Source organism: Anas acuta, chromosome 1 (genome assembly GCF_963932015.1).
Source record: "Anas acuta chromosome 1, bAnaAcu1.1, whole genome shotgun sequence".
Taxonomy (NCBI): Eukaryota; Metazoa; Chordata; class Aves; order Anseriformes; family Anatidae; genus Anas; species Anas acuta.
The window spans coordinates 136,089,865-136,110,193 of record NC_088979.1 but is presented as its reverse complement, the minus strand read 5'-3'; the positions used below and the strand labels follow the sequence as shown (position 1 = coordinate 136,110,193).

General features: G+C 37.2%; 1 protein-coding gene and 1 non-coding gene across 11 annotated transcripts in view; both read right to left on the bottom strand.

The window, feature by feature from the left end:
* The window catches only part of CCDC91 (coiled-coil domain containing 91), a 169,231-nt gene extending 153,099 nt beyond the window's left edge, over window positions 1-16,132 (bottom strand). For 2 of the 10 annotated variants that reach the window (XM_068658967.1, XM_068659146.1), the window contains exon 1: window positions 16,048-16,128. The gene's annotated coding sequence lies outside the window, so the exon portion shown is untranslated. Of the gene's footprint in view, window positions 1-15,650; window positions 15,947-16,047 lie in introns of those variants that run through there. The other 8 variants (XM_068658975.1, XM_068658958.1, XM_068658948.1 and 5 more) reach the window with 7 other exon arrangements.
* Window positions 2,613-2,684, bottom strand: TRNAG-UCC (transfer RNA glycine (anticodon UCC)). The gene has a single exon. It is a non-coding gene; the product is annotated as a tRNA-Gly (tRNA).
* Window positions 16,133-20,329: the final 4,197 nt, after the last annotated feature.

The window sequence follows — 20,329 nt, the reverse complement described above, 5'->3', positions numbered from 1 at the left end:
AACCTACTCTGAATTCAGTATATGAGAGTTCCAGTACAATCTTAGTAACTGAGCATCACAGCAACAATTTAATATGACATGTCAAACAAAACTGTAAATCTATGAATATATGGATTTCTACACATCCTTATGGTCATAAGGATGTGTAGAAACATGTACAAATGACTATCATTAATGCTAACTAAAAAAGAATTCAGTTCTAATTCTTAAATATTAAAACAGAATATATGCTTGAAATAATTAGAAAAATAAGTTGGAATGAAGAATTGGCTTGCCTGGCTCAAAATGTGGCTGGATTACCCCCACCCCTTCTTGTTTTTAAGTCAGTGTTACTTCAACTGAAAAAAAAAAAATAATAAAAAACAGGAGCTTAAAAGTTCAGTAGGTCGCCTTGATATGTAGTTAAAGACAGCTTTTCTCTTCATTAAAAATGAAAAAGGTCAAATAAAAGAATTAGTAAAGACTGATTAAATACATGTATTATGAAAGGAATATTGTTTTTCTTTAACTTCTGTAGAGTTTGTGACAACAAAGTGTCAAAGTTTAGAAAATGTTATTCCATTTTTGTTAGAAAAGCCAATAGATAACCATGAACATATGCAAGAAAGCCACTAATATACTCTATCATACAAAACAGGATTCAATACAAGTTATACTAAAAAATAAATAGCAATTCTTTATTATTAGTGCACGTCTCTTAATGCACACTCATTTTTCCAATTAAATTCCTCCCCTCATCTTTCTCCAAACCCTGGAAGTACAGTCCTTCTCAGAGGCACACAGTACTTACCAATTTGAGACAAGGTATTAACCTACTTCTCCACCACTTGATGATCAAATTATCAAAAAGACTACAGATTATGTCTCAGATTTTAAAGATTTAGGAATTTCACATGCCTCAGTTGCTAGTCTTGAAGTAGAACACTTAAAAAAAAAATCATATTCTTTTTTTCCTTCCAACCACCTACTGGAAATTCAGATTATGTAACAACATAAATTGAGGTAACCCAAACACTTAAAAAAAAAAAAAAAGTCCAGTCATTTTGCAAACTTTTAATCCTTTGTTTTTCAAGTTCTGGATATACTGTTAAAAGCAGAAAAGAACAGGCATCCCTCCCTTCCACATGAAAAGAAAATTGCATCATCATTGTACCTTTCTCCCTTTACTAACACTTGAAAAGACGACTTGTTGACTTTTTGTTCACACATCAAACAGATGAATATGGCTTTTCATAATCTCCTAAAGAGAGGGTTCAATTCACATACAAGCAAGTGAAGATGTGAATTCATTTTCATATGACTCTCATGAGGCAAACTGGAAAGGTTTCACATTGCCCAGCTCTCAATTCCTTAACAACAAAAATGCTGATTTGCTTTCCAACAGAAAACATTGCTTCCAGATAACATGCACATGATTTCTCCTTGTTGTTTCTTCTTTTCTTGGCATACTCCTAAGCATGTAACACAGTACTTCTGTCACATGACTTTTCACCAAGTGAATATTATGATATGTTCTCTGTTACAGTCAATAAAAGTATATTAAAAGTATATGGAACAGGTTGATTACTACTTATTTAATTAGGCCCCATAAAATCATTTAAAAATATAGTAGTAGGATTAAACCCTTTGCAATATGATGTGGAAGCTGAGAGCAGAGATCACAAATTAAGCCAAAATGGAAATAGGATTAGGGCTCAATACTTAAGTTCTTTTCTTTTTCTCTCAGAGCATGGTACTTTAAAATATTGTCTAAGTTGATACTTTATACCTAGTAAGCATTTCTAGAATGAATCCTTTTCCAGCCCCAAAGTTTTTGATAAAGGCACTACTGTGCCCATTTCAGAACAAGAAACACATATTTTTGAAAGGTCCCATACTCAGCAAGTCAGCAGACTATTTAAGTAATTTAAGTATCAAGTATGTGATGAGGGCGTTGATATCAAGAATACACGTATAACTCATCAGTTAACAATTAAACAAATAATTTCCTAAAAACGACAGACAAGATATCAACCAGATTCTACACCATCCCTTTTGTCTCCCATTCACTTTTGTCTCCTAGCCTACAAAGCTAGACAGGCAGCATGGTAGGCATGCCCTAGAAGTGCAACGCAACAGATTTCTTTTCCAAGATCCACACAACTCCTCCTCAATTCTGTTAACAGAAAAATTCTTATTGCACAGGGAAAAAGTCATCATACAACACGTATTAACAAGCAGACCCTTCTGTAATATCATTGCAAAAAAACATATCAATAAATAGACAGTAATCACCTTCAAAATCATAGAATATCCCGAGTTGGAAGAGACCCATAAGGATCACTGAGTGCAATTCCTGGCTCCACGCAGGTCTACCCAAAAATTCAGACCACGTGACTAAGTGCACAGTCCAAACACTTCTTAATTCCGACAAGCTTGGTGCAGTGACTAGATCCCTGGGTAGCCTGTTCCAGTGTGCAACAACCCTCTCACTGAAGATCCTCTTCCTGCTGTCCAGCCTAAACCTCCCCTGCCTCAGCTTGACACCAATACCGCGGGTCCTATCACTGGTGGTTAAGGTCGGTGACTGCCCCTCCACTCCCCCTCGCGAGGAAGCAGGAAAAAAATTGATGTGCGTTGGCCGGGAATCGAACCCGGGTCAACTGCTTGGAAGGCAGCTATGCTCACCACTATACCACCAACGCCTCCTTTTACTGGTCTGCAACTAACTTCTACAGCACTTCTGTTACCAGCAATGGTGGCATCATAACATTAGAGGAGCCAGGATCTCCATTCCCTACGTTACACTAGCATGCACATACATGAAACATGGATAATTCATAAAACATATACTGCCTCACAACTACAGTATAGAATAAATTGGATGCACAAAGTTTATAATACAGCCAAGGCTCCATTCATAACAGTGGGATTAATTCAGAATGTTCCACATCTTCCCAGCCTAAGGAAGAATAACTGTTCTTTCTCCTATGCAATCATTTTAGGTCACAATTTTGTGTATCCTTCAAAACCTTTGTTAAACTGGAAATGAATGCATGCTCTTGAAAATAAAGGCATTACCTTGGATATTTGTTCTAAGATACTAAGCTGCCATGCACACAACATACAAGAAAAAAATGAAGACAACAAGCTCAAGTGGTCATTTATTTTCATGAACTATTTAAAGTTAACAAGTATCTTACATATTCACAAGTAAATCATATGCAAGTTCATTCTATACATATACATTCAGCTTAATAGCTTTTGAAGTGGGCACTATTTAAAGAAAACTACTGAAACTTATCCAAAAATTGCTAAGCAGAAGCCAGCCTAGTAACACTGACATAGAAATAGACATAGAAATTCAGGTTCCAAAGAGTAAACTATATGTAGTGGTATGTTTTAACTTCATCAATTAGTGGGCAAATATATTATCTTTAGTGAGCAAATTTTCCAGAGAAAATTCTTGTTTCACTAAAGTAGTCAACTTGAATATCTGAACAATAATCATTAACATCCTATACTTACATTCAATAATAATAAATGTATTTGAAAATTAAAAGTTTCAGATAGTTACTATAATTTTCTGCAGAGACTTTTGCAACAACTTTATGGAAAGAAAATGAATTTTCTAGAACATCAGATTGCTCTAAAAAGTTAACAAAAACCAAAACTACTTTCTTTAACATTTTACTCCTTATCAGTGAAACACTTATTTTTTAATAAAAACTGTCGCTTATTATCTAGGCTTCTAGACACTGTAATCTATCTATTTTACACTTTAAGAAAATATATGTATGAACAATTTAAGCATAGCTGATACCTGATGATGATCCTTCAAAATAAAAACATGTTAATGCTATTTTTTCCTTTTTTTTTTTTTTTTTTTTTTTTTTTTAAGAAAAATCGCTTGGGTGTCTAACTGGATAAATTAACTTCTTTAATCCATCTTAAAGTGATACATTAAAATAAAATGAAAGATCAGTATCTCTACACTTTTTGAATACTTTTTAAAAAGATTTTTACTGTAAGCTCATTGTCTAACAGTTTTATCTTGGCCCCTTTCAAATGTGACTGACGTAAAACTGTATGCTGAAAATATAAAGCCTTTACATATTTATTCAATGATAATTAAAAAACATTTTGTCTGTTCAACTGTGCATGTACCACTGGGGCAATATATGTGCATGTTTGGAGGGGAGTGTGGAGGTGGGCAGAGGTTGTATTCAGGGCATACAGACAATTTAAATGTAATAGTTTTCAAAAATAGATCTGAGATTTTCAAGCACGTTAATTCCTGTCTCATCTCATTTTAAAGGAAACATGTTTCTTGTACCAGTACTTGCCTTTTTCACCCCAACAAAGGACAAGCCAGGCCTTTTGATAGACAATAAAAGCAGTTCACGCATGTGTATCACCCATGCACCTCATCAAATCTCATATACCTTCAGGATAGTTAGATAGCTAGATTACATAACTTAATAATGAAAAAGTATTCAGAAAAATCCTAATTTTTTTTTTAATCTTCTAATAATAAAACTAATCTGATCATGGAGTTTCAGTATCTCATCTTGCCATGCACCATATTCATATTACATTTCTGTATGGATCATTTTTGAATGGGCTGTAACTTTTAAACAAAAGTATTTCTACATTCGTTTTCTGAGATCCTTTCTGCAGTTATTTTACAACATTACTAAATTAGCTCTAGCCAAGTATTGAAGAAAATGTCCAGAAAAAAAAAAAAAAGGCGTAAATGAAACTATTTAAAGTTTCCCACATAACAGACAGAAACAGGACAAAAACTTAAACACCCATCAGCAGCACGTATCACAGGGCTTCACTGATAACCAGCACTTCAAACTGTGTGTGATTTCCCTTTAATCTATAGTCAGTCATGCCAAGATACAAATTTTTTTGCTTCAGCAGCTTACAAAACTGTATGCAAGTCAACTATGGCATGTATATCACATGGAAAAGTCTTTAGAAACTCTACATTATTTCCATTTCAGAAGTTGCACCCATGGAAAGTCCTGTTAAAAGCTTAACTGGCAAGTGTATACTAGAATATTTCATTTTCCATCTAAAACTACACTGGATTCCAATCCTCAGAGACAGGATTTCCAGTTTATTTCTCTCTATACACACGTACTGAACTCATGTACTGTAACACAGGAAAGTGTTTTTAAAGTTTTGAAAAAAAAAGGATAAACCTAGTGCAAAGAAGTTGACTGTAGGTCTCTGTTCCCCAGAAACTTTAAAAAAAAAAAAATTGTTCTATGCTCAGCAATAAATAAAATGCATAAGAGAACATAAGGCATATTTAACATAAAAGCATATTAAAATTTAAAGTAACGCAACTCCAGCCTTCCCTCAAACCCCAACTCAAGATAAATGAAATCAATCCTAGCAGCGCATTTTGGCAAACATTTCATGAGGAAAAATTCAACTGGAAAGAACTATGAGACCAAGTTTTGACAACAGTACACAGAATTTTGAGTATCTTTTACCTACACTCACAGTATTCAAATACCTTAAAGAGACACAAAATGACTTCAAAACAGTTGATATGATACTGTATTTATTTGCAAGCTAACAGAAACCTTTTCACAGTACTAGATAACACATTTCAAATAAATCGAGCTACAATCAACATTTTCCTAAATTGATATGTACTTATTGGTATCTCCCCATTCTATGCAGACTTCAGCTGCAATTAAAATAATGAAAACAGATTTGCTCTTATTCTTCTCCCTACAATTTATTGTGGTCAAATATAATTGAGAGTCAAATAATTCTTATGATTAAAATAAAAGTAGGCTCTTGCCTCAGCAGCATGGTTCAACACCTCATTTGCCAAACAGTAATTTCCTCAATCTGACCTAGCTAAGGACTCATTGTCACATCACTAAATAACCTCTAGAATAATCACTAAACAACATCTAGATGGTGGAAACCACGTCAGAGATTTTTCAGAAATATTAACAGAAAAGCACTGCCACTGCTATTTGTCCTTGTGGAAAAAGCTAGTTTTTGATGGTATAGAGAAGAATTAACTATCAATGAACCACTACTATTTTCATGTCTCCTATTTGAAGCTAAAATTAGTTTGGTCCCTCAATTATCTGCAACAGCCTAGAATCACAAAAGCCACTTCCAAGCCTTTGGTATTTTTCAAATCTTCAAATTTCATTTTCATGCATCATAAGAAGCTTAACTTAATTAATCAACCTCATCTATCACTGTTACTACCTACTCTCTCACACACAGTAATTCACAAAGATAACACTAACATCCAAATTCACTGTTCTGATCTAGGCGGTGCTCTGAATATAAATCTCAGCAACTATTATAGCAGATGATGTCTTCTAATAAATATCTCCTCATAAGCATTCATCTCTTAACACCTAAAAACTTTATATATCACTCAGTATGAGTGTCTTTTAAAAATGAGCTACACCTGTTGTAGCACAGCCTTCATGTGACTTTCAATGGCCTGTGATCAAACACCTACAGGAAGCAGCTGATGAAGCATGATACACAGGAACTTAAATCAGTTACGCTGTTTTTCACAGCTTATTAATGACCGTATCCTGCAGATAACACATCTGACTAACAGAAGCAGGCCACTACATGCCTGCCTATCGCTGCCCAACACACACAAGCATGCATGTTTAATCAGCCACCTTTCACTCCCTTCTTCTACTGCAGGGGACAGTTGGAAAAATAACGCCCACATATACAGCCTGAGTACATACAACTGAAACTGGATGTGATGCTCACCTGTTGGGCAAACTCCCGAGAGAGAGACAGCATGAGAAAAAGCCACAACTGCAGCAGTGACACTACCTGTTGACCACTTTCCTTCTGTCCAGACTGACCAGCAGCCTAACACCACAACAAAGAATCTGCTGCCAGACTTAGCAGAGACACATGTTGCTAAAGACACTGACAGGCTCTTGCACAAACCATTGGGAAACTTCTCAATTTGTGAAATATAACATGCAAACAGGGTTGTAAGGTGTACTACTCAAAAGTTTTTGACTTCATTCCCCCTCTGCTACTGACCTCGGTCATTAGTTACCTATTTCTGCCGGTAGCAGTTTTATTTTGTTTTCCAGAAGGTCTGTATTCAATGCATTTAGATTCCTAGGCTTTATTATTACTGAGAAAACAAGCATAACATTAGGATAGTTTTCTGACACCTGCTTCCCCCCTAACTTTGCACACAATATGACACAAACTTCAACAACGTATCAGTGGAACAAAGATCTGTCTTGTCTTCAGTGATTCCACTTGAACATTATCCCTAGGAAAGGAGGCAAAAAAAATATTTACAACATTCTGATTTTAAAGCGTGTAAGGTTGTTATAGAAAGTCCCTCCATAATCTTGTATACTGAGTTCAAATTGTTTCTGAAGTTGCCACAATGGGTTGCTACATTCTGCTTCTCAAATGAAGATGAGTTACTTTTTTATTAAAAATAAAAAAATAAATAGATTGCTTTCAGAGTAGGTTAAACAACCTGTTTTGCTCTGCATTTAAATGGAGCAGGGGATTAAATTCACTTTCCGCATTTGAGTTAAGAGTAGCCACTATTTACTGAAATGGACAACTTAAACCGAAGGCTTCTAAAGAGCAGAAAGACATAAATCAAATTTCAAAGGGACACCAACTGTCCTTTTAACTTTAACTGACCACCAAAGACCACGCAGTGTATTTTTCCCTTACCTCATACTTATGTCTGAGAACCCAGGATTCTTATCTTTTTTTTCCCTTTACAAAAAAAAAAAAAAAAAAAGTCTTAAAAATGTCATCCTCCTTTTTTGTTGTTGTTAGAATATAAAAGCAACTGAAACTCCTAAATTCTACATCAGGTGTACCTGGAGTTCTTCAACTAAACAAGACTGTCACTGGCCACATCACAGATCAAACTCTTTATTTCCAGTTTCTTATGACTTATGATACAGTAATCACAAATCTTAATGTGGACAGAGAATACAAAATGACTTTCAAAGACATCAGGTAAAAAATAATGCCTTTCTGAAATCCAGGCAGTTTTTTTTATTATTATTAAAAAATAAAATTTTACAGTGAAAAAATAAAGTATAATAGATAAATAAATAAAAGGTGCTGTACCAAACAAGGCAAAAAGCATACCTACAAGAAGATAAAGACCTGTCTCAACAACCCAACTTGGAAATCTAATTATAAAATCATATCATACTGTTATGACTTTATGAAGGTAATATAGTTGCAAAACAGCAATATCAAATTCTTCGTTCTATTCCATAAACAAAACTTGTGTTTGATACAGATTTGGAGAAAAGCAAGAGATTTAAATAAATAAGATTATTAAAAATAATTCAAGACCATGGGAGCACTGACTCAAGAAATGTTTGAACAGCTATAGTTCAAAAAAGATTATAGTTTAAAATTAGATATAGGTTAACACTATAGACAATAATCATGATTATATTTGTAAACTAATGTAATTCTTTGGTTTTGCGTGTTATTTAATGGCAGGGGGAAAATATCTTCTAGAATTGTGTTGTTATCATGATCAGAACAACTACTTTTTTTTTTTTTAAATGCACACAATATTAATATTCTCTCTAGCTATTTACACTTCAAAACATCTACAATCATAGTCAAAGGTATCAAAATTTTACTTTTAAACTTGACCAAGTTTACCATGTATGTTTGCAGTAGTATTTATCTGATTTTAAATAACTGACATTTTCATCATTATATTAGAAAAAGCTAATGAGCCTCAGAAATAAATAATCATCTCAGAAAGCTTTGAATCCCTTAACCATTTTTCAGAGCAGGATCTGGACAAGCACAAGGACTTGATGCTTTCTCATACCTTTACGGACTGTAAAAGGTAAATTATAGAAAAGTTTTTGCAGGATATAGACTCAGATGAGTGATCCCATAAGCTTTAATGAGAATGCCAATGATTAGCCATTTGTAAGGTCACTGACTTAACAAATAAATTTATTTTTATCTAACTTATTTTATTATTTATTTTACATTTCATAGAATCATCATTAACAGCACTAATGGAAAAAACATTAGCAAAGCCTACTGGAAACAGTGACAAAAAGCACAGATTCTGCCACAACAAACTGAAAACTGAACTCCATTCTCACTCATGGAACAGCTGAAGAGAACTCTGTAGCTGTTATGTTAGCTCCATAATCCATTTTGAAAATTAGACAGCTCACCTGCATTGTGGTAGAAGGCAAGTGCAATACATTGAAACACGTAATACATTTTTCTCCTTTATAGTTTCCCTAATGCTTTACCATATACCAATGAACCAAACTGGGAGAAGTTTATACAATCACAATTACTTCAGAATCATTTTGCCCTGATGTTACTGCTCCCCTTGGATGCTGACCTAAAACCAGAAGCAACCCCATTTATCTGTTGAAGTTTCCAGAGAATTGAGGAGCTCAATTCTTCCTGCGTAGCAGGCATCTACATGCCATGATCTGTAAGCATATACTACACTTGATGAAGGCACAGGGCAATCTCAGAGCAATTACTACTTTAAAATACATATATGTAAAACTCCTTTACAGAATGTAACAGTCATACCCTATACTTCTGTACCCAGGCTCAGCAGGTAATACTTGACAGATCCACCTCTGTAAGCTATGAAAAGGCCCAAATAATATCAGGGAACCTACAGCAGTTATTTCTCTGTAATGTCCATGGCTCAGAGCAATTATTTGTCATCCCCTTCTGCTCACTAAGAGTTGCACCAATGAGTGTTCATAATACTCACATTGAAGTTAAGTGTGAAATCCGTATCAGAAATTTTACATCACATTGTTCTTCTGAAATTCTGGCACCCCATAGCCAGTAATGTTATTACCTGGGTTTAGATGTATCCATCCCTGCATTGCTTTCAGGAAGCAGAACATGTACAAGGAGAGGAATGAAATTAACACCCCAATAAAAATGAAGACCAAAAGTCCTAACTAGTTAGTTACCACTAACTTCATGAATAAGTAAAATGCATTCGTGTTCAATTTGTTTTCAGATGAGCCTAAAAGCAAAATAGAATATATGTGTCCTCTAAATTCTTTATTATAATTTGTACACATTTATCTGGCTGAAACAGATGGTGTTAAACTATATTTTTCTGCTTCTATTCAGACAAAGAGACTATACTACCTTGTCCTGTGCTATTTTTGTGAATAAAATGGCTAAAAGGCTAAACACTCTTAAGAATGCAGTACTTCATAATGTGATAAATGGAGTAATAATTCGTGTCAAGAAGATGGTTGATATTAATAAAGAAGGGAGAGATGTGGGAGTGTGGCCATGGGGGTCGGCAAGCCCCATGGTTGATGATAACATCAGACTCTTAAGGATGAGGCCATCAGGAATGTAAAGAGTTTAGAGGGAACAGAGAAGGGTGATTCAGGAGATGCCATGCTGTCTCGGTTTGCTTGTTCTCCAGCCATTAAGGCATGGAAGTTTCTGGGTGTTTGATGCTGCCAGGCAAAGTTGTTTGACCAATGAAAAGTTGTTTTTGAAAAGGACTGCTGTGGGGAGAAGGGTATAAGAGGGGAGACTGTCCTCAAGATAAAAAGGCAACATAATGAAATTATGTCATCAATAAAGAAGTAGAAAGAAGGAATGAATAGGGACAGGCTAACAGAACAGAGACCAGGACAGGAACAGGGACATTGATCGCCTCATGAAGATAGGTTCAGCCAAACTCAGCAAACTGCCCAAAGAAGCTTGTACAGAAAGTCGCTGGAAATAGGCGCAGGGTGTGGGACTCTGCAACTAAAAATGACAAGGTTGTGGTAGGATTGCTTGGCACCTGGCGAGCAGTCTCTGAGGCCTTAAAGAGCCATGTGGGACCACAGTCAGAAACGTGTGGTTTGCCAGACAGCGAGGGAGCTGCAGGCTCGTCCACCCATCCTTCTGCTATGCCATTGACCCCCCCCCCAGCTGCTACTGCCATCACAGGCCTTTGCTGTTCTGCCCCCTGGTGACCTTGATGTGCCTTTTGACCCCTACTGGCCTTGAAAGGGGATGGATATGTTTTCCTTTGATCCAGGAAAAATAGGAAAATGAAGACTGTTATATGATCTGAGAAAAAATTAATGAAATCATGGAAGATAAGGGAGCACTTCAACCAGGATTACCAACTCCAACTATGCTCCCCCAGTCGTGGACATTAATAGTAATAGATTTAAAGGATTGTTTGTAAACACTTACCTTTTAAAACTCTGCCATGTTTATGTTTCAACTGATACCTTTTCTGATTGTATATATGTATAGGCATACTCAGGTGTAGTATATAAAAGCAGTGTTCTGTATATTTAGAAAGTTCAATGTTTGTGTTTGCGTGTTGGTAGAACATAGACTCCCCATGCACCCAGTGCTGTTTACTTGCCTTTTATAAATATTACTAAATTCAGATTGAGTTGTATCTTCATTTATAACAATAATTATGATTCTTCATTATGTACAAAAATCAAAAAACAACCAATAAGCATAATCAAACATTGGTACTTTCAATATTGATAATGCCACTGCAAACTGCTTTTATAGAAATGACACTTCACATCAAGTCCCTCTGTAAGTCATTCGCTGAAGCAAAAGCAACAGTTGAGTAAAACATTTGAGGTCATAGCCTTGAAATTCATAGTTTTCCCTAACTGGAAGAATTTGCTTTTTGGATGTTTTGTGCCTTAATATATGTTTGCACTCTATTTCCTTTGTTTCCAAATAATAATAAACCATTTTATCAGCCCTTTTTGCCAGTTTCCAGTTGTATTCCATGAACTACAAGCAATCTACTCTCCAGTAAAAGTTGTCCTCCTTTATAATACAAAGGGAAGAACAGAACCAAGAGTCAAAATTCAGAACCACCCTTGCCACCAGCATAATAATTACCTTTTTCTAAAGAAAAACAGAAAACAACAAAAACACATTATAGCATAATCACCTAAGAATAGTTTACATAAGCGCACGAAGAACTGCCATCGTTTCTAGAAGGATTGCACTAAGGTAAGAGGTACCATTCCTGGGAGTTTAAAGGTAGAAGAATTGGACAAGACCCAACTTTCTGCACCTGAATTTCACTGCACCTGAAAACGTAGTATCAGAGTATTAACATGCCATATGTTATCAGATGAGATTCACGGAAATTAGCTAGAAGATTCAGATTAGGTTCTTTTTATCAAGAAACTACGAAATAGATGAAAACTACATTTTAAAACTTATCAGAGTTGCTAGTGTTAGGATTAAATTCTGTTATTTTTGCAACTCTCTCATTTTCAGTAGCTGGAAGTTTTTAAACCCAGTGTTCCATATACTAGCTGAGATTTTAGATTATTATTTTTTATTATTACTAAATTAGCACAATAATTTGGGCATGCTTGATTTTCCTAGAGGTTTAGAACTTCATGCAAACATGACAGAAGTTTTATTTTATAGTAACTGAAGTTGGCCATTTAAACTCAAATCATTTTCAGATTGTTAGCCAAAATACATACAAACACTGAATTGTGATCACTTTAAGGACAAATAATAAAAATTGCTTTTTTTCTTGAAACTGTTCAGCATATGGTGTTTTAGTGGGAGTATAAAATCTGCTCAAAATAATACAGGCATTAGAAACATGTTTTTTGTTTCTGGGAATCAAAAATACCTTTACAAATATTATGCCCATTCCTGTTCAAAGGCTTGAAAAGTTTACTAGACAATATCCATAACTATATGATCAATGAAATATTTGCCTTATATATGTAAGCAAGACAAGGCTGACAGAACCTACCACCAGTTTATGAAAAACTGCAGGAGAGGTCTATAAAAAAATGCAACTCCTAAAATCTTTTTAAGAATATCCAACACCACTGTAACAAACAAGTAAGTATAAATCAATAATAATAAAAAAATCACTTTATTATTTTATTTATTTACTTCAGACAGTCTTCTATGATTGCTTAATAGTAAATTTATGGATATCCAATTCTCCTCATAAAAACATACCTTGCAATCAAATTCACCTTCTTAAGCCTTGGCTTTATTGAAACAGAGCAGAAACCACAACATTAATTTCAGTTATTCCAAAAATTAGACTGCCAACTGAACAATGTAAAGGGGAGAAGCCTGCTATCTCATAAAAGCAAAATACTTCAGTGGTCCATCTAACTCTTTAGAAAGAAAGAATATGGTTCCTATAGTATTTTATGAAGTTCTACATTATCCTACATTAAGAAAACTACAAATCACTTAATTCCTTTCTGTAAAAATTGTACCACTTTTAGAGACTAAAGTCTAAAAAGCAGGTACTATTGCTTAAGGGATATGCTAGGAATAAGGGAAGGAGACTGAGGTTGCAATAGGCATTATCAGGAAAGCTAAAGCCAACTTTAAAACTAATAGTATTTATTTTTAATAACACAAGTGATGGCTACTTGCACATCCACCTTAAATCTTTAGAAGTGTGAGGTAACCAAAACAGGAAAACAACCCCTGCCTTAAATTCTGATGTACTTAATTATTATAAATTTACAGGTAATAAAGTGGTGAAACGTAACAGATGTTAAAATAAAACATCTGTAAAGCAACTTGCAACATATTTTAGATAGTCCACTTTAAGGTAGGCTTAGCCTATATGACTCAAAATTTACCTGTCTGCAACCTGAAATCCCCACACTAGGGGGAAAAAAAAATACAAACACACACATACATATATATTAAAAATAAATGTATATAATTATATGCTATATATATTATATATAATTATATTATATAATAATAAATATGTTTAAATATGTATATAAGTAAAAATATAGCTGAAAAAATATTAATATTGGTTCAACAAGATCTTTTTCCTCCGTTATTATGATCAAATTAGTTTTACAGAAGTAGAAAGAACTTTCTTATATAGGCGTTTAAAATAACCAAAGCTGCACAGATCAACAACAGCAGATTACAGAACACACAAGCTTATCAGACCACTGCAGACTGAAACAACCATCTCAGTCAATGGACTCAAATAACACAGGCATGAAGGTATTGTGAACTTTTAAGTTTAGAGATTCACAGAAATCTTGTTTCCATCACACCACAAACTTTTTCCATTTGGTGCTGCAAGCCTTCCTGGAAGTTGGTTTTCAGGAAGCCAGGAGGAATCGAGCCAACTGCTCAGATACGCACGATACTTAGATGTCTTAGCGGTTCTGTAAACATTTGGAGAATGCCAGTTACTGTCATTAAGACTGCTACTCAATTGTTCCTCTGGACCAGAAATACACATTATAGCATAATTGTATTTTGGCACCTACAAGTCTATGTAGCTATCATCATCCTGAACATCAGCCTGCCACCACGTAAACAGCTAACATTGTCTAGACAAGATATATTCATCACCAACCTCTGGCAGTAGTTTTGTCACTTGGAAAGAAATATAAAGGAACTGGTCTAAAAGTCCACATAGTTTAAAGAGAAGCAGACAACTCTCAGGAAGCATGTACTGAAATGTAAAAGTACTTAAACTGCACTCAGACTTCCACCCAGGCATGTGTCTCAAAATCAGTGAGCATCACAGATATGAATGTGTCACCAGGTATATTCAGCTTTCAGTTGATGCTATATCCAGGCAGAAACGAACCAGAAGGAGTCCTTCAACTTAACTATAGCAATGGTTGGAATGAAGATTTGGATAAAAATGTCCAAAGGTGGCAGAGTCTATTTTAATGTCCATTGTACAAATCCAGCGTGGACAAAATCCACACACTTCCTCAGACGTGCTGCAATAAAATATCATCTCAGCTTTAAGGTAAAAGGAATTAGAATTCAGAGATTACATTATCCTAGGCATTATTGGTAGAGCTACGTACAAAGGCATGTATACAGGGTTGAGGTATACAGCATATATGCTAGTCGCCTCTATTTGATAGCCTTCCTTTCAAAATAGTGTAAAATAAATTGGCATCACATTTTCAAGAATCTCCTTAAGAGACTCTGAAAAAGGCTCTGTTATATGATTCTACGTACTATTTATTGAGAATTCAGGCATCACTTGTTTGAACACGACTGTAATTGTTTTCTGCTTTCAAGTCCTACCAGCATAGAGTTCACTATTGCACATGTCAACAAGCATCTACCCTGCAAAGGCTCTTTGAAATTGATCGGCAATCTACCTCCTGTAGTAGTGGGTAAGAAACTGACACCACCACCAGCCCCCAAGAGAAAACAACAAAATACCAGCACACTGGCACCAATAGTTACTTTGCCATTCAGGCCATGCATATGGAGACACTGAACCAAACTGCAAGGTGAAGAAGCACATGCAGAACGAGGCACAAAGAGCAAGAGAAAACAGACAAAGCTGGGAACAAAAACAGTTAAACAACTTGACAGAAACGAGTGCTCTAGCACTGTGACCAAAAACACTGAAAGCTCCATTAAAACGCTGCAGCAAAATGGCAAGAATTGCATTCGTAACGTGCAGCTGACAGGCCAGAAGCGTTGCTCTGGCAGGAAGACTAACTGCTCCCGAGGCAAAGCGCAGCCTGCCGGGACGAGCCAAAGCTGCAGGCAGAGCTCACGAAGGGAGCAGCCCGGATCAGAAGGTCAGGCTCAGGTATGACGAGGAGTCAGCCCTGTTACACCGCTGACAGACCTACGCGGGCAGGATTTACGGAGCTCTGAGGCACACGAAGATCCGGAGGGGCTCTAAGAAACACCTCAACGCCCAACGCCGCCACTGCAGCCCCCACCAGCTGCCTCCCCGCCACCCCAGCGTCCCGGGCAGGCTCAGAGGAGCGCTCGCAGCCCTGAACCCAACCCCCGCGGCACCGGAGCTGCCCCCGGGGCTCCCCTTCCCGGGGCTCCCCCGAGCCCCCGCACCCCCGCTCCGCAGCGCTAGCCCCTCAGGGCCGCCCCTCAGCGCCCGCTGGCTTCGCCCAACGCCCCCCCGCCAGCAGCACGCGGCCACGGCGCCGTGCGCGCGCCTCCGCCGCTCCCCCCTCCCCCGCCCCCCGCCCGGCCCAGGCAAGCCGCCCCCGGGCAGCGCGGCCTCACCCGCCACGGCGCTCGGCCCCGCCCCCGGGCCCTCCCCGTCGGTCACGGGGCTCCTGCCGGGCGCCCATTGGGCGGTGTGGCGGCCCCGCCGAGGGGCGGGTGATGGCCGCCGGGGGCAGGGGGAGGCTGGGCGGGGGCGGGTCCTGCCTCGCCTCAGCTCGGCGGCACAGGGGGCCTCGTCCGCCGGCCTGGTCCTTGTTTGGTTGCTTGTTTTTGTTTTTTTTGTTTTTTTTTTTTTTTTTTTTTTTTTTTTTTACTTAAAAAGCGGCTGGTCGTCCTGTTTGCGTGCTGGCCTCCTCGCCTCAAGCTCTATCCTCAAATGGGTTGCTTAGGATCGGCCACCGCCCTTCTGCATTGTTACAAAAAATAGATCACGGGCTGACCAGAGACAAACCTTCTGGTCAGAAACGGGGGATGAGCCTCTGGGTGGTCCTCTCGTACAGCTGTTGTAAGATGTTGAGGCGGCATGGCCGTCAGATGGCCGCCTCACCACGTGCCATGGTGGCACAAAATAAGGTGCAATGTCTGTGTCGTGGATGATAGGCCACAGTATGGTAACGTGGCAACACATAAATGGTTGTTCGCACGACCCTACCTGTTCTGCGGACTAAACAGTCTCTAATAGTATCTGAGACAGCAAGGTGCCCTTGCTGCTAGGAAGGCTAATGGTATTATTGGCTGCTATACATACACTTTGAACCAAAGGATCACCATCAGAGCAAGAGGTGACCCTTCCACTTAGTACTGGCTGTACCTGGAGTACTGTGTCCAGTCCTGAGCTGCCCAGTACAAGACACACATGGACATACTAGAAAGAGTCCAGCAGAGAGCAACTAAGATGACTGAGGACCTGGAGCACGTCTCCTACAAGGAGAAGCTGAGAGGGCTGGGACTGTTCAGCCTGGTGAAGAGGAGGCTCGGGGAGATCTCATCAATGTTTACAAATACCTGAAGGGATAGAGCCAGGCTCTCTCCAACAGTGCCCAGTGTCAGGGGACAAGAGGCCGTGGGCACAAACTGGCAGACAGGAGGTTCCCTCTGAATGTTAGGAACCCAGAGAGGTTGTGGAATCTCTTCCTTGCAGATCATCAAAAGCTACCAGGACTTGGTCCTGGTCAGCCTGCTCTGGGTGGCCCTGCTAGAGCAGGGGCTGGGCCAAACAGCCTCTAGAAGCCCCTTCCCACCTCAACCCTTCCGTGTGACTCTGAATTGATACATACTTAATGAATAGTGCATTAAAAGACATAATGAAATGATTTATCATCATGGCATGGAAATAGTACACAGCAATAATTTTCATGTTCTGTACTACACGAAGAAAAACAGAAAATATGACGTATTTAGGCTATGTCACTGAATCACAGAATGACCAAGGTTGGATGGGACCTCTGAAGATCATCTAGTCCAACCCCCCTGCAGGATCACCTACAGCACATTGGATGGCACCCAGGCAAGGTCTGAATATTTACAGAGAAGGAGACTCCACAACCTCTCTGGGCAACCTGTTCCAGCGCTCTGTCACCCTCACAGTAAAGTGTCCTCTCATATTCAGCTGGAACTTGCTGTGCTTCAGTTTGTGCCTGTTACCTCTTATCCTCTCGCTGGGCACAACTGCAAAGAGACTGGCTCCATTCTCTTAACACAGTCCCCTCAGATATTTATACATATTTATGAGGTCTCCCCTCAGTCTTCTCTCTTCTAGGCTAAATAGGCCCAGTTCTCCCAGCCTGTCCTCATACGACAGGTGCTCCTGTCCTATAATCATCTTTGTAGCCCTGATATGTCCTTTTGCACATGACTGCAGTGTGCACAAAGGTGATGATAGAGCATAGAATTTTTGTAAGTAACATATAAACTCTGATCAGTCTTTTTACAAGTTATTCCATGCAATAGGGAAAAGAAAAAAAAAGGACTAATGCACGTGCCTAAATTGCTACACAACTACACAAGTTGAAAGTTTGAAGGACACTTGAAATACTAATTCTCAGCAAACCAAAAGAGGCATTCCAAGGGCTCTTGTTTTCTGTATTAGTTAATTTTCCACTGCAGTATTATCCCTGCTAAAGACTGACATATATGTCAGTAAAATTGTAGAGTTTGTTCTTGGGTGTACAACAGGAAAAATCTTAAGACAACCTTTTGAATAGTGTATAATAGTATTAGTATTTGTATTTGGTCATTCAAGAAGTTCCTGAGTGGTTATCTCATTGATTTTTGTGATACTAAAAGTGAAAATTCAGATTCTTAGGATTTCAGGAGATCCTTTCCAGAACGGTGTTAAAGCATGCTCTTAGGTCAGGACTAGCTGCTCCTGTTTTGTCAATAAACAGAAGATTTCACTTTTTTTGATTGTCAAGGTATTACTCTCACTGTAGAAATTAATGCAAATGCTATTACTGCTGTGTAGACAGTAAACCTTAATAGTATGTTTATAATTAATGTATTCTCTCTTGCCTCTCTGCAACACATTCCTTTTTGTTTTTAGATTTTGTCATGCTGTTTTTGAAGAATAAGCATATTCTGGGCAAAAAGCCAAGAAAAAGCAGCTCTTTCCAAGCTAAATTAGGTAATTATATTTTCACTGTGTTTTTTAAAGCACAGCTGTATCTTTTGGGTTATAAGAATTAGTATATAATATGCTTAACTTTATATCTTTTTTCTTATGTAAGTGAAAATATCCCTTCAAAATGCAGATCTGTCTAACTAGCTCATTTTCTCCATTTTGAAAATCCATAAAGGTAAATACATTGCTTATTATAATTTTTACAGAGTTTACAAAATATAATCAGAATTTCTCATATATCTTATTTGTCAGAATTTGATAGAAGAGAAAAAAATGAAATCACCTTGTTTTGATTTTCCATTACTAATAGGACCAAAGCAATTACATTAATGTTATACTTCAGTACTTTTGAATAATATTTTAATGGCATAAAACATATCAATTAAAGCTGACGTATAGCTACTTGATTTTTTCTGTGCTAAGAGAGTAAGACCATTAATGCCATTTTCTAAGCAATGAAAGAAGAACAATTAATATAATACTGTGATTTCATTAGATAGATATGCAGTCAGATTACAGTATGTTAGAGTTCCTCAAAGCTTCCAATCCCAAGTCACTAATATTCTAAGACTGTTTTAGCACCTATAAAAATGGGTATACAACTTCTATTTAAATGCACAGTAAACTAATATTAGTTTAGAAAGAAACCTCATAAACTATTAAATTTGTTTCCTTAATTTAAAGTCCTCAAAAATTTATTGAAACAGTATGAAAAGGAATCTTCTATCCTTAATCCATGTATCAACATCACAGAAGAGGAAAGAGTCCCTACTACACTAAAACAGCTCCAAAAAGAAATAAAATATTAAAGTTCATTTTCATGTATAATGTTATTTAGCTTGCACAAAAATAAATTTCAACATCAATTCTGCACAATTTATTTTTTTCTAACAATCTATCTTTGTTTTTGTTTTTTTTGTCACCCCTCCCCCCCCCCCCCCCAAATTAATCTAAGTGGGAAAACTCCCTTAAGTCTATAATTTTCAAAAATCCTGTATTTTATGGTTTCCTTGGGGTCTGATGTGGTTTGGTTTTGATATTCATCTTCCCTGCTGAGTTGCCACACTGTAGCCCTGGAAATGTACTGCTTTTGGTGGATCTGTTGCAGCTTTTACTTCAGCTGACCTGTCCCAAGGTACTCCTCAGTTAATTTTGAAAGTCACCCTGGATGCTCCTTATTCTTTAAGAGTATTTCCTATTGTAATGTGCATCAAGGGAATAGAATATTTTTTTTCTTAGTGTCTAACACTACATTTTGTTGAATATCCTGATTCAGACAGGTCATCAGCATAAATTTTTGCCATTCTTCCAAAGTTGTGCTGATTTTTGATGTTTACCATACTTTGGGAAACTCAACGGCAAAGAAACAACATGAAACAAGAAAATCAATTTGTCTCACTCTCAGACTTATTCACTAAGCCTGAAGTGAATGATGTAATAAATCTAAATTCATCAACTAAAGGAAAAGCAAGAAAGACAAGTAAACACATTGCAAGCTATATACAGCTTTTAAAAAGAATCAGGAAATAGGAGGGATATAGGAGCTTTATATTTTGAATTAAGATCGAATATAGCAATTAGCAAAAGATATATTATTATTATTATTAGATATCTGTACTTGGCTTCAAACTACATTTCTACCTAGAGTTTTATGAAATATTTTAAAAATATATTTTATAATATTAGATCACTGAAAAACAGAAAGTCCAGTATAATTGC